The following is a 15,086-nucleotide window of genomic DNA, read 5'->3' as shown; positions in this document are numbered from 1 at the left end:
CACCTGGCCCAGGGCAGACAGAACACTGGGGAGGGAGGGGCACCACCCGCGCAGGCCCCAGAGGAGACCCCCTGAGCACTGCTGGGCGAGGGGCGCTCACCCACAGGACCCAGAGGGGACTGAGCCCTGGGCGGGGGGCGCGGGGGGGGGGCGCTGGGCCTCAGGACACAGGGGAGCCTGGGGACCTGCGGGGGAGGGGCGGTCACCCGCAAGCCCCAGAGCTCACTGGTCCTTAGGGCTCCTGGGGGGCTCACCCAGGAGACCCGGGCGCACCGAGGACCCTCGGGCGAGGGGCGCTCACCCGCAGGCCCCCGGAGGACAGGGAAGCCTCCTGGGCCCCCACCTCCACCCCCGCAAGACAGGCGCTTGCCTGCCCGCAGGACCCTGAGGACACTGGGCGCCGATGGGCGAGGGGCGCTCACCCAAAGGCCGCAGTGCAGCAGCAATGCCAGTGTCCCAGGAGCCCTCCCCAAGCAGGATCTTGGGGACAGGGAACAGGGCTGGGACCCGCGGTGGGGACCTCGCACCCGCAGAACCCCCAAGAGCACACTGAGCACTGCAGGGCGAGGGGCGCTCACCAGCATGGCCCAGAGCACACTGGGGACCTGAGGCCGCCTGGGGGCGCTCCCCCACAGCCACCAGGCCTGGCCCTGCACTGCCTAAGGGAGGGGCGCTCACCCCCAGCCTCTAGGGAAGCCTGAGCACCCTCGGGCCAGGGCTGCTCCCCGCCACGCCACCCACTCAGGGCTGCCTGAGCACTGCCGGGTGAGGGGCCTCACCCACAGGACCCAGAGCAGCCTGAGCGCTGGGGGGCTGAGGGTGCTCCCCCGCAGGAACCCTGGACAATGAGCTCAGGTGGGAGAGGGGCGCTCGCCCACAGGGCTCAGAGTCCAGGTCACCTTTTGCAGAGGATCCCTGGGCCCCTTGTCCCCAGTTACCTGGGCCAGGGTGGGACAGTGGCGCCCTCTCACTGGTCTCAGCAGTGCCTCCAAGATGGAGGGGAGATGTCCTTTGCCAAATGTCCCACCATCCTGCCCAGGAGGAGGGCGCGGCTCCTGATCCAGAGGTCCCACAGGGTTCTTCCCTGGGGCCAAGATAGCGCCTGGTGGCGCTTGCCTGCTGTCCGGGGCCCCAGTGGAGATGTGCTCACAGCCTGGGAAATTGGCCCTGCATCCACTGGTCCCCGGGACCTCCGCAATCCCGGGCGCGTGCCAGGCGTGCAGGGGAGCACAGCCCCAGGGGCAGAAAGGCCAAGAAATGGTGGGTCAGGCGGGATGGATCCCGGTCCTTGGGTGTGCCCTTGGAGTTGAGATGCCCTCACGGTGAGTATTCTTGGGCTCGCAGGTTTTGTGGACCAGCGTGCCTGAAGGGCCACAGCAAAGGCCAAAGGCCCAGCAGAGTGTGGGCCAAGAGCAAGTGTCCGCGGTGCCCTCCATGTTTCCCAGGTGGCCTTGACAGGGACGCTTCACCCCTCAGGCCAAAGAGGGTGTCCCAGCCTGGGAGGGAGTGACCCCAGCACCCACACAGTGCGCTCCCCAGGCACCATGGGGCATTGGAGTTCTGAGGAGCCTGGGCCCTGGCGGGCCAGGGGCGCTCACCACCTGGCCCAGGGCAGACAGAACACTGGGGAGGGAGGGGCACCACCCGCGCAGGCCCCAGAGGAGACCCCCTGAGCACTGCTGGGCGAGGGGCGCTCACCCACAGGACCCAGAGGGGACTGAGCCCTAGGCGGGGGGCGCGGGGGGGGGGGCGCTGGGCCTCAGGACACAGGGGAGCCTGGGGACCTGCGGGGGAGGGGCGGTCACCCGCAAGCCCCAGAGCTCACTGGTCCTTAGGGCTCCTGGGGGGCTCACCCAGGAGACCCGGGCGCACCGAGGACCCTCGGGCGAGGGGCGCTCACCCGCAGGCCCCCGGAGGACAGGGAAGCCTCCTGGGCCCCCACCCCCACCCCCGCAAGACAGGCGCTTGCCTGCCCGCAGGACCCTGAGGACACTGGGCGCCGATGGGCGAGGGGCGCTCACCCAAAGGCCGCAGTGCAGCAGCAATGCCAGTGTCCCAGGAGCCCTCCCCAAGCAGGATCTTGGGGACAGGGAACAGGGCTGGGACCCGCGGTGGGGACCTCACACCCGCAGAACCCCCAAGAGCACACTGAGCACTGCAGGGCGAGGGGCGCTCACCAGCATGGCCCAGAGCACACTGGGGACCTGAGGCCGCCTGGGGGCGCTCCCCCACAGCCACCAGGCCTGGCCCTGCACTGCCTAAGGGAGGGGCGCTCACCCCCAGCCTCTAGGGAAGCCTGAGCCCCCTCGGGCCAGGGCTGCTCCCCGCCACGCCACCCACTCAGGGCTGCCTGAGCACTGCCGGGTGAGGGGCGCTCACCCACAGGACCCAGAGCAGCCTGAGCGCTGGGGGGCTGAGGGTGCTCCCCCGCAGGAACCCTGGACAATGAGCTCAGGTGGGAGAGGGGCGCTCGCCCACAGGGCTCAGAGTCCAGGTCACCTTTTGCAGAGGATCCCTGGGCCCCTTGTCCCCAGTTACCTGGGCCAGGGTGGGACAGTGGCGCCCTCTCACTGGTCTCAGCAGTGCCTCCAAGATGGAGGGGAGATGTCCTTTGCCAAATGTCCCACCATCCTGCCCAGGAGGAGGGCGCGGCTCCTGATCCAGAGGTCCCACAGGGTTCTTCCCTGGGGCCAAGATAGCGCCTGGTGGCGCTTGCCTCCTGTCCGGGGCCCCAGTGGAGATGTGCTCACAGCCTGGGAAATTGGCCCTGCATCCACTGGTCCCCGGGACCTCCGCAATCCCGGGCGCGTGCCAGGCGTGCAGGGGAGCACAGCCCCAGGGACAGAAAGGCCAAGAAATGGTGGGTCAGGCGGGATGGATCCCGGTCCTTGGGTGTGCCCTTGGAGTTGAGATGCCCTCACGGTGAGTATTCTTGGGCTCGCAGGTTTTGTGGACCAGCGTGCCTGAAGGGCCACAGCAAAGGCCAAAAGGCCCAGCAGAGTGTGGGCCAAGAGCAAGTGTCCGCGGTGCCCTCCATGTTTCCCAGGTGGCCTTGACAGGGACGCTTCACCCCTCAGGCCAAAGAGGGTGTCCCAGCCTGGGAGGGAGTGACCCCAGCACCCACACAGTGCGCTCCCCAGGCACCATGGGGCATTGGAGTTCTGAGGAGCCTGGGCCCTGGCGGGCCAGGGGCGCTCACCACCTGGCCCAGGGCAGATAGAACACTGGGGAGGGAGGGGCACCACCCGCGCAGGCCCCAGAGGAGACCCCCTGAGCACTGCTGGGCGAGGGGCGCTCACCCACAGGACCCAGAGGGGACTGAGCCCTGGGCGGGGGGCGCGGGGGGGGCGCTGGGCCTCAGGACACAGGGGAGCCTGGGGACCTGCGGGGGAGGGGCGGTCACCCGCAAGCCCCAGAGCTCACTGGTCCTTAGGGCTCCTGGGGGGCTCACCCAGGAGACCCGGGCGCACCGAGGACCCTCGGGCGAGGGGCGCTCACCCGCAGGCCCCCGGAGGACAGGGAAGCCTCCTGGGCCCCCACCCCCACCCCCGCAAGACAGGCGCTTGCCTGCCCGCAGGACCCTGAGGACACTGGGCGCCGATGGGCGAGGGGCGCTCACCCAAAGGCCGCAGTGCAGCAGCAATGCCAGTGTCCCAGGAGCCCTCCCCAAGCAGGATCTTGGGGACAGGGAACAGGGCTGGGACCCGCGGTGGGGACCTCGCACCCGCAGAACCCCCAAGAGCACACTGAGCACTGCAGGGCGAGGGGCGCTCACCAGCATGGCCCAGAGCACACTGGGGACCTGAGGCCGCCTGGGGGCGCTCCCCCACAGCCACCAGGCCTGGCCCTGCACTGCCTAAGGGAGGGGCGCTCACCCCCAGCCTCTAGGGAAGCCTGAGCCCCCTCGGGCCAGGGCTGCTCCCCGCCACGCCACCCACTCAGGGCTGCCTGAGCACTGCCGGGTGAGGGGCGCTCACCCACAGGACCCAGAGCAGCCTGAGCGCTGGGGGGCTGAGGGTGCTCCCCCGCAGGAACCCTGGACAATGAGCTCAGGTGGGAGAGGGGCGCTCGCCCACAGGGCTCAGAGTCCAGGTCACCTTTTGCAGAGGATCCCTGGGCCCCTTGTCCCCAGTTACCTGGGCCAGGGTGGGACAGTGGCGCCCTCTCACTGGTCTCAGCAGTGCCTCCAAGATGGAGGGGAGATGTCCTTTGCCAAATGTCCCACCATCCTGCCCAGGAGGAGGGCGCGGCTCCTGATCCAGAGGTCCCACAGGGTTCTTCCCTGGGGCCAAGATAGCGCCTGGTGGCGCTTGCCTCCTGTCCGGGGCCCCAGTGGAGATGTGCTCACAGCCTGGGAAATTGGCCCTGCATCCACTGGTCCCCGGGACCTCCGCAATCCCGGGCGCGTGCCAGGCGTGCAGGGGAGCACAGCCCCAGGGGCAGAAAGGCCAAGAAATGGTGGGTCAGGCGGGATGGATCCCGGTCCTTGGGTGTGCCCTTGGAGTTGAGATGCCCTCACGGTGAGTATTCTTGGGCTCGCAGGTTTTGTGGACCAGCGTGCCTGAAGGGCCACAGCAAAGGCCAAAGGCCCAGCAGAGTGTGGGCCAAGAGCAAGTGTCCGCGGTGCCCTCCATGTTTCCCAGGTGGCCTTGACAGGGACGCTTCACCCCTCAGGCCAAAGAGGGTGTCCCAGCCTGGGAGGGAGTGACCCCAGCACCCACACAGTGCGCTCCCCAGGCACCATGGGGCATTGGAGTTCTGAGGAGCCTGGGCCCTGGCGGGCCAGGGGCGCTCACCACCTGGCCCAGGGCAGATAGAACACTGGGGAGGGAGGGGCACCACCCGCGCAGGCCCCAGAGGAGACCCCCTGAGCACTGCTGGGCGAGGGGCGCTCACCCACAGGACCCAGAGGGGACTGAGCCCTGGGCGGGGGGCGCGGGGGGGGGCGCTGGGCCTCAGGACACAGGGGAGCCTGGGGACCTGCGGGGGAGGGGCGGTCACCCGCAAGCCCCAGAGCTCACTGGTCCTTAGGGCTCCTGGGGGGCTCACCCAGGAGACCCGGGCGCACCGAGGACCCTCGGGCGAGGGGCGCTCACCCGCAGGCCCCCGGAGGACAGGGAAGCCTCCTGGGCCCCCACCCCCACCCCCGCAAGACAGGCGCTTGCCTGCCCGCAGGACCCTGAGGACACTGGGCGCCGATGGGCGAGGGGCGCTCACCCAAAGGCCGCAGTGCAGCAGCAATGCCAGTGTCCCAGGAGCCCTCCCCAAGCAGGATCTTGGGGACAGGGAACAGGGCTGGGACCCGCGGTGGGGACCTCGCACCCGCAGAACCCCCAAGAGCACACTGAGCACTGCAGGGCGAGGGGCGCTCACCAGCATGGCCCAGAGCACACTGGGGACCTGAGGCCGCCTGGGGGCGCTCCCCCACAGCCACCAGGCCTGGCCCTGCACTGCCTAAGGGAGGGGCGCTCACCCCCAGCCTCTAGGGAAGCCTGAGCCCCCTCGGGCCAGGGCTGCTCCCCGCCACGCCACCCACTCAGGGCTGCCTGAGCACTGCCGGGTGAGGGGCGCTCACCCACAGGACCCAGAGCAGCCTGAGCGCTGGGGGGCTGAGGGTGCTCCCCCGCAGGAACCCTGGACAATGAGCTCAGGTGGGAGAGGGGCGCTCGCCCACAGGGCTCAGAGTCCAGGTCACCTTTTGCAGAGGATCCCTGGGCCCCTTGTCCCCAGTTACCTGGGCCAGGGTGGGACAGTGGCGCCCTCTCACTGGTCTCAGCAGTGCCTCCAAGATGGAGGGGAGATGTCCTTTGCCAAATGTCCCACCATCCTGCCCAGGAGGAGGGCGCGGCTCCTGATCCAGAGGTCCCACAGGGTTCTTCCCTGGGGCCAAGATAGCGCCTGGTGGCGCTTGCCTGCTGTCCGGGGCCCCAGTGGAGATGTGCTCACAGCCTGGGAAATTGGCCCTGCATCCACTGGTCCCCGGGACCTCCGCAATCCCGGGCGCGTGCCAGGCGTGCAGGGGAGCACAGCCCCAGGGGCAGAAAGGCCAAGAAATGGTGGGTCAGGCGGGATGGATCCCGGTCCTTGGGTGTGCCCTTGGAGTTGAGATGCCCTCACGGTGAGTATTCTTGGGCTCGCAGGTTTTGTGGACCAGCGTGCCTGAAGGGCCACAGCAAAGGCCAAAAGGCCCAGCAGAGTGTGGGCCAAGAGCAAGTGTCCGCGGTGCCCTCCATGTTTCCCAGGTGGCCTTGACAGGGACGCTTCACCCCTCAGGCCAAAGAGGGTGTCCCAGCCTGGGAGGGAGTGACCCCAGCACCCACACAGTGCGCTCCCCAGGCACCATGGGGCATTGGAGTTCTGAGGAGCCTGGGCCCTGGCGGGCCAGGGGCGCTCACCACCTGGCCCAGGGCAGACAGAACACTGGGGAGGGAGGGGCACCACCCGCGCAGGCCCCAGAGGAGACCCCCTGAGCACTGCTGGGCGAGGGGCGCTCACCCACAGGACCCAGAGGGGACTGAGCCCTGGGCGGGGGGCGCGGGGGGGGGGCGCTGGGCCTCAGGACACAGGGGAGCCTGGGGACCTGCGGGGGAGGGGCGGTCACCCGCAAGCCCCAGAGCTCACTGGTCCTTAGGGCTCCTGGGGGGCTCACCCAGGAGACCCGGGCGCACCGAGGACCCTCGGGCGAGGGGCGCTCACCCGCAGGCCCCCGGAGGACAGGGAAGCCTCCTGGGCCCCCACCCCCACCCCCGCAAGACAGGCGCTTGCCTGCCCGCAGGACCCTGAGGACACTGGGCGCCGATGGGCGAGGGGCGCTCACCCAAAGGCCGCAGTGCAGCAGCAATGCCAGTGTCCCAGGAGCCCTCCCCAAGCAGGATCTTGGGGACAGGGAACAGGGCTGGGACCCGCGGTGGGGACCTCGCACCCGCAGAACCCCCAAGAGCACACTGAGCACTGCAGGGCGAGGGGCGCTCACCAGCATGGCCCAGAGCACACTGGGGACCTGAGGCCGCCTGGGGGCGCTCCCCCACAGCCACCAGGCCTGGCCCTGCACTGCCTAAGGGAGGGGCGCTCACCCCCAGCCTCTAGGGAAGCCTGAGCACCCTCGGGCCAGGGCTGCTCCCCGCCACGCCACCCACTCAGGGCTGCCTGAGCACTGCCGGGTGAGGGGCGCTCACCCACAGGACCCAGAGCAGCCTGAGCGCTGGGGGGCTGAGGGTGCTCCCCCGCAGGAACCCTGGACAATGAGCTCAGGTGGGAGAGGGGCGCTCGCCCACAGGGCTCAGAGTCCAGGTCACCTTTTGCAGAGGATCCCTGGGCCCCTTGTCCCCAGTTACCTGGGCCAGGGTGGGACAGTGGCGCCCTCTCACTGGTCTCAGCAGTGCCTCCAAGATGGAGGGGAGATGTCCTTTGCCAAATGTCCCACCATCCTGCCCAGGAGGAGGGCGCGGCTCCTGATCCAGAGGTCCCACAGGGTTCTTCCCTGGGGCCAAGATAGCGCCTGGTGGCGCTTGCCTGCTGTCCGGGGCCCCAGTGGAGATGTGCTCACAGCCTGGGAAATTGGCCCTGCATCCACTGGTCCCCGGGACCTCCGCAATCCCGGGCGCGTGCCAGGCGTGCAGGGGAGCACAGCCCCAGGGGCAGAAAGGCCAAGAAATGGTGGGTCAGGCGGGATGGATCCCGGTCCTTGGGTGTGCCCTTGGAGTTGAGATGCCCTCACGGTGAGTATTCTTGGGCTCGCAGGTTTTGTGGACCAGCGTGCCTGAAGGGCCACAGCAAAGGCCAAAAGGCCCAGCAGAGTGTGGGCCAAGAGCAAGTGTCCGCGGTGCCCTCCATGTTTCCCAGGTGGCCTTGACAGGGACGCTTCACCCCTCAGGCCAAAGAGGGTGTCCCAGCCTGGGAGGGAGTGACCCCAGCACCCACACAGTGCGCTCCCCAGGCACCATGGGGCATTGGAGTTCTGAGGAGCCTGGGCCCTGGCGGGCCAGGGGCGCTCACCACCTGGCCCAGGGCAGACAGAACACTGGGGAGGGAGGGGCACCACCCGCGCAGGCCCCAGAGGAGACCCCCTGAGCACTGCTGGGCGAGGGGCGCTCACCCACAGGACCCAGAGGGGACTGAGCCCTGGGCGGGGGGCGCGGGGGGGGGGCGCTGGGCCTCAGGACACAGGGGAGCCTGGGGACCTGCGGGGGAGGGGCGGTCACCCGCAAGCCCCAGAGCTCACTGGTCCTTAGGGCTCCTGGGGGGCTCACCCAGGAGACCCGGGCGCACCGAGGACCCTCGGGCGAGGGGCGCTCACCCGCAGGCCCCCGGAGGACAGGGAAGCCTCCTGGGCCCCCACCCCCACCCCCGCAAGACAGGCGCTTGCCTGCCCGCAGGACCCTGAGGACACTGGGCGCCGATGGGCGAGGGGCGCTCACCCAAAGGCCGCAGTGCAGCAGCAATGCCAGTGTCCCAGGAGCCCTCCCCAAGCAGGATCTTGGGGACAGGGAACAGGGCTGGGACCCGCGGTGGGGACCTCGCACCCGCAGAACCCCCAAGAGCACACTGAGCACTGCAGGGCGAGGGGCGCTCACCAGCATGGCCCAGAGCACACTGGGGACCTGAGGCCGCCTGGGGGCGCTCCCCCACAGCCACCAGGCCTGGCCCTGCACTGCCTAAGGGAGGGGCGCTCACCCCCAGCCTCTAGGGAAGCCTGAGCCCCCTCGGGCCAGGGCTGCTCCCCGCCACGCCACCCACTCAGGGCTGCCTGAGCACTGCCGGGTGAGGGGCGCTCACCCACAGGACCCAGAGCAGCCTGAGCGCTGGGGGGCTGAGGGTGCTCCCCCGCAGGAACCCTGGACAATGAGCTCAGGTGGGAGAGGGGCGCTCGCCCACAGGGCTCAGAGTCCAGGTCACCTTTTGCAGAGGATCCCTGGGCCCCTTGTCCCCAGTTACCTGGGCCAGGGTGGGACAGTGGCGCCCTCTCACTGGTCTCAGCAGTGCCTCCAAGATGGAGGGGAGATGTCCTTTGCCAAATGTCCCACCATCCTGCCCAGGAGGAGGGCGCGGCTCCTGATCCAGAGGTCCCACAGGGTTCTTCCCTGGGGCCAAGATAGTGCCTGGTGGCGCTTGCCTGCTGTCCGGGGCCCCAGTGGAGATGTGCTCACAGCCTGGGAAATTGGCCCTGCATCCACTGGTCCCCGGGACCTCCGCAATCCCGGGCGCGTGCCAGGCGTGCAGGGGAGCACAGCCCCAGGGGCAGAAAGGCCAAGAAATGGTGGGTCAGGCGGGATGGATCCCGGTCCTTGGGTGTGCCCTTGGAGTTGAGATGCCCTCACGGTGAGTATTCTTGGGCTCGCAGGTTTTGTGGACCAGCGTGCCTGAAGGGCCACAGCAAAGGCCAAAAGGCCCAGCAGAGTGTGGGCCAAGAGCAAGTGTCCGCGGTGCCCTCCATGTTTCCCAGGTGGCCTTGACAGGGACGCTTCACCCCTCAGGCCAAAGAGGGTGTCCCAGCCTGGGAGGGAGTGACCCCAGCACCCACACAGTGCGCTCCCCAGGCACCATGGGGCATTGGAGTTCTGAGGAGCCTGGGCCCTGGCGGGCCAGGGGCGCTCACCACCTGGCCCAGGGCAGACAGAACACTGGGGAGGGAGGGGCACCACCCGCGCAGGCCCCAGAGGAGACCCCCTGAGCACTGCTGGGCGAGGGGCGCTCACCCACAGGACCCAGAGGGGACTGAGCCCTGGGCGGGGGGCGCGGGGGGGGGGCGCTGGGCCTCAGGACACAGGGGAGCCTGGGGACCTGCGGGGGAGGGGCGGTCACCCGCAAGCCCCAGAGCTCACTGGTCCTTAGGGCTCCTGGGGGGCTCACCCAGGAGACCCGGGCGCACCGAGGACCCTCGGGCGAGGGGCGCTCACCCGCAGGCCCCCGGAGGACAGGGAAGCCTCCTGGGCCCCCACCCCCACCCCCGCAAGACAGGCGCTTGCCTGCCCGCAGGACCCTGAGGACACTGGGCGCCGATGGGCGAGGGGCGCTCACCCAAAGGCCGCAGTGCAGCAGCAATGCCAGTGTCCCAGGAGCCCTCCCCAAGCAGGATCTTGGGGACAGGGAACAGGGCTGGGACCCGCGGTGGGGACCTCGCACCCGCAGAACCCCCAAGAGCACACTGAGCACTGCAGGGCGAGGGGCGCTCACCAGCATGGCCCAGAGCACACTGGGGACCTGAGGCCGCCTGGGGGCGCTCCCCCACAGCCACCAGGCCTGGCCCTGCACTGCCTAAGGGAGGGGCGCTCACCCCCAGCCTCTAGGGAAGCCTGAGCCCCCTCGGGCCAGGGCTGCTCCCCGCCACGCCACCCACTCAGGGCTGCCTGAGCACTGCCGGGTGAGGGGCGCTCACCCACAGGACCCAGAGCAGCCTGAGCGCTGGGGGGCTGAGGGTGCTCCCCCGCAGGAACCCTGGACAATGAGCTCAGGTGGGAGAGGGGCGCTCGCCCACAGGGCTCAGAGTCCAGGTCACCTTTTGCAGAGGATCCCTGGGCCCCTTGTCCCCAGTTACCTGGGCCAGGGTGGGACAGTGGCGCCCTCTCACTGGTCTCAGCAGTGCCTCCAAGATGGAGGGGAGATGTCCTTTGCCAAATGTCCCACCATCCTGCCCAGGAGGAGGGCGCGGCTCCTGATCCAGAGGTCCCACAGGGTTCTTCCCTGGGGCCAAGATAGCGCCTGGTGGCGCTTGCCTGCTGTCCGGGGCCCCAGTGGAGATGTGCTCACAGCCTGGGAAATTGGCCCTGCATCCACTGGTCCCCGGGACCTCCGCAATCCCGGGCGCGTGCCAGGCGTGCAGGGGAGCACAGCCCCAGGGGCAGAAAGGCCAAGAAATGGTGGGTCAGGCGGGATGGATCCCGGTCCTTGGGTGTGCCCTTGGAGTTGAGATGCCCTCACGGTGAGTATTCTTGGGCTCGCAGGTTTTGTGGACCAGCGTGCCTGAAGGGCCACAGCAAAGGCCAAAAGGCCCAGCAGAGTGTGGGCCAAGAGCAAGTGTCCGCGGTGCCCTCCATGTTTCCCAGGTGGCCTTGACAGGGACGCTTCACCCCTCAGGCCAAAGAGGGTGTCCCAGCCTGGGAGGGAGTGACCCCAGCACCCACACAGTGCGCTCCCCAGGCACCATGGGGCATTGGAGTTCTGAGGAGCCTGGGCCCTGGCGGGCCAGGGGCGCTCACCACCTGGCCCAGGGCAGACAGAACACTGGGGAGGGAGGGGCACCACCCGCGCAGGCCCCAGAGGAGACCCCCTGAGCACTGCTGGGCGAGGGGCGCTCACCCACAGGACCCAGAGGGGACTGAGCCCTGGGCGGGGGGCGCGGGGGGGGGGCGCTGGGCCTCAGGACACAGGGGAGCCTGGGGACCTGCGGGGGAGGGGCGGTCACCCGCAAGCCCCAGAGCTCACTGGTCCTTAGGGCTCCTGGGGGGCTCACCCAGGAGACCCGGGCGCACCGAGGACCCTCGGGCGAGGGGCGCTCACCCGCAGGCCCCCGGAGGACAGGGAAGCCTCCTGGGCCCCCACCCCCACCCCCGCAAGACAGGCGCTTGCCTGCCCGCAGGACCCTGAGGACACTGGGCGCCGATGGGCGAGGGGCGCTCACCCAAAGGCCGCAGTGCAGCAGCAATGCCAGTGTCCCAGGAGCCCTCCCCAAGCAGGATCTTGGGGACAGGGAACAGGGCTGGGACCCGCGGTGGGGACCTCGCACCCGCAGAACCCCCAAGAGCACACTGAGCACTGCAGGGCGAGGGGCGCTCACCAGCATGGCCCAGAGCACACTGGGGACCTGAGGCCGCCTGGGGGCGCTCCCCCACAGCCACCAGGCCTGGCCCTGCACTGCCTAAGGGAGGGGCGCTCACCCCCAGCCTCTAGGGAAGCCTGAGCCCCCTCGGGCCAGGGCTGCTCCCCGCCACGCCACCCACTCAGGGCTGCCTGAGCACTGCCGGGTGAGGGGCGCTCACCCACAGGACCCAGAGCAGCCTGAGCGCTGGGGGGCTGAGGGTGCTCCCCCGCAGGAACCCTGGACAATGAGCTCAGGTGGGAGAGGGGCGCTCGCCCACAGGGCTCAGAGTCCAGGTCACCTTTTGCAGAGGATCCCTGGGCCCCTTGTCCCCAGTTACCTGGGCCAGGGTGGGACAGTGGCGCCCTCTCACTGGTCTCAGCAGTGCCTCCAAGATGGAGGGGAGATGTCCTTTGCCAAATGTCCCACCATCCTGCCCAGGAGGAGGGCGCGGCTCCTGATCCAGAGGTCCCACAGGGTTCTTCCCTGGGGCCAAGATAGCGCCTGGTGGCGCTTGCCTGCTGTCCGGGGCCCCAGTGGAGATGTGCTCACAGCCTGGGAAATTGGCCCTGCATCCACTGGTCCCCGGGACCTCCGCAATCCCGGGCGCGTGCCAGGCGTGCAGGGGAGCACAGCCCCAGGGGCAGAAAGGCCAAGAAATGGTGGGTCAGGCGGGATGGATCCCGGTCCTTGGGTGTGCCCTTGGAGTTGAGATGCCCTCACGGTGAGTATTCTTGGGCTCGCAGGTTTTGTGGACCAGCGTGCCTGAAGGGCCACAGCAAAGGCCAAAAGGCCCAGCAGAGTGTGGGCCAAGAGCAAGTGTCCGCGGTGCCCTCCATGTTTCCCAGGTGGCCTTGACAGGGACGCTTCACCCCTCAGGCCAAAGAGGGTGTCCCAGCCTGGGAGGGAGTGACCCCAGCACCCACACAGTGCGCTCCCCAGGCACCATGGGGCATTGGAGTTCTGAGGAGCCTGGGCCCTGGCGGGCCAGGGGCGCTCACCACCTGGCCCAGGGCAGACAGAACACTGGGGAGGGAGGGGCACCACCCGCGCAGGCCCCAGAGGAGACCCCCTGAGCACTGCTGGGCGAGGGGCGCTCACCCACAGGACCCAGAGGGGACTGAGCCCTGGGCGGGGGGCGCGGGGGGGGGGCGCTGGGCCTCAGGACACAGGGGAGCCTGGGGACCTGCGGGGGAGGGGCGGTCACCCGCAAGCCCCAGAGCTCACTGGTCCTTAGGGCTCCTGGGGGGCTCACCCAGGAGACCCGGGCGCACCGAGGACCCTCGGGCGAGGGGCGCTCACCCGCAGGCCCCCGGAGGACAGGGAAGCCTCCTGGGCCCCCACCCCCACCCCCGCAAGACAGGCGCTTGCCTGCCCGCAGGACCCTGAGGACACTGGGCGCCGATGGGCGAGGGGCGCTCACCCAAAGGCCGCAGTGCAGCAGCAATGCCAGTGTCCCAGGAGCCCTCCCCAAGCAGGATCTTGGGGACAGGGAACAGGGCTGGGACCCGCGGTGGGGACCTCGCACCCGCAGAACCCCCAAGAGCACACTGAGCACTGCAGGGCGAGGGGCGCTCACCAGCATGGCCCAGAGCACACTGGGGACCTGAGGCCGCCTGGGGGCGCTCCCCCACAGCCACCAGGCCTGGCCCTGCACTGCCTAAGGGAGGGGCGCTCACCCCCAGCCTCTAGGGAAGCCTGAGCCCCCTCGGGCCAGGGCTGCTCCCCGCCACGCCACCCACTCAGGGCTGCCTGAGCACTGCCGGGTGAGGGGCGCTCACCCACAGGACCCAGAGCAGCCTGAGCGCTGGGGGGCTGAGGGTGCTCCCCCGCAGGAACCCTGGACAATGAGCTCAGGTGGGAGAGGGGCGCTCGCCCACAGGGCTCAGAGTCCAGGTCACCTTTTGCAGAGGATCCCTGGGCCCCTTGTCCCCAGTTACCTGGGCCAGGGTGGGACAGTGGCGCCCTCTCACTGGTCTCAGCAGTGCCTCCAAGATGGAGGGGAGATGTCCTTTGCCAAATGTCCCACCATCCTGCCCAGGAGGAGGGCGCGGCTCCTGATCCAGAGGTCCCACAGGGTTCTTCCCTGGGGCCAAGATAGCGCCTGGTGGCGCTTGCCTGCTGTCCGGGGCCCCAGTGGAGATGTGCTCACAGCCTGGGAAATTGGCCCTGCATCCACTGGTCCCCGGGACCTCCGCAATCCCGGGCGCGTGCCAGGCGTGCAGGGGAGCACAGCCCCAGGGGCAGAAAGGCCAAGAAATGGTGGGTCAGGCGGGATGGATCCCGGTCCTTGGGTGTGCCCTTGGAGTTGAGATGCCCTCACGGTGAGTATTCTTGGGCTCGCAGGTTTTGTGGACCAGCGTGCCTGAAGGGCCACAGCAAAGGCCAAAAGGCCCAGCAGAGTGTGGGCCAAGAGCAAGTGTCCGCGGTGCCCTCCATGTTTCCCAGGTGGCCTTGACAGGGACGCTTCACCCCTCAGGCCAAAGAGGGTGTCCCAGCCTGGGAGGGAGTGACCCCAGCACCCACACAGTGCGCTCCCCAGGCACCATGGGGCATTGGAGTTCTGAGGAGCCTGGGCCCTGGCGGGCCAGGGGCGCTCACCACCTGGCCCAGGGCAGACAGAACACTGGGGAGGGAGGGGCACCACCCGCGCAGGCCCCAGAGGAGACCCCCTGAGCACTGCTGGGCGAGGGGCGCTCACCCACAGGACCCAGAGGGGACTGAGCCCTGGGCGGGGGGCGCGGGGGGGGGCGCTGGGCCTCAGGACACAGGGGAGCCTGGGGACCTGCGGGGGAGGGGCGGTCACCCGCAAGCCCCAGAGCTCACTGGTCCTTAGGGCTCCTGGGGGGCTCACCCAGGAGACCCGGGCGCACCGAGGACCCTCGGGCGAGGGGCGCTCACCCGCAGGCCCCCGGAGGACAGGGAAGCCTCCTGGGCCCCCACCCCCACCCCCGCAAGACAGGCGCTTGCCTGCCCGCAGGACCCTGAGGACACTGGGCGCCGATGGGCGAGGGGCGCTCACCCAAAGGCCGCAGTGCAGCAGCAATGCCAGTGTCCCAGGAGCCCTCCCCAAGCAGGATCTTGGGGACAGGGAACAGGGCTGGGACCCGCGGTGGGGACCTCGCACCCGCAGAACCCCCAAGAGCACACTGAGCACTGCAGGGCGAGGGGCGCTCACCAGCATGGCCCAGAGCACACTGGGGACCTGAGGCCGCCTGGGGGCGCTCCCCCACAGCCACCAGGCCTGGCCCTGCACTGCCTAAGGGAGGGGCGCTCACCCCCAGCCTCTAGG

The sequence above is a fragment of the Spermophilus citellus genome, assembly GCF_964194105.1.
Source record: "Spermophilus citellus genome assembly, chromosome: 17".
NCBI classification, from domain to species: Eukaryota; Metazoa; Chordata; class Mammalia; order Rodentia; family Sciuridae; genus Spermophilus; species Spermophilus citellus.
The sequence above is the reverse complement of the archived record's forward strand: the minus strand, read 5'-3'. Positions refer to the sequence as shown.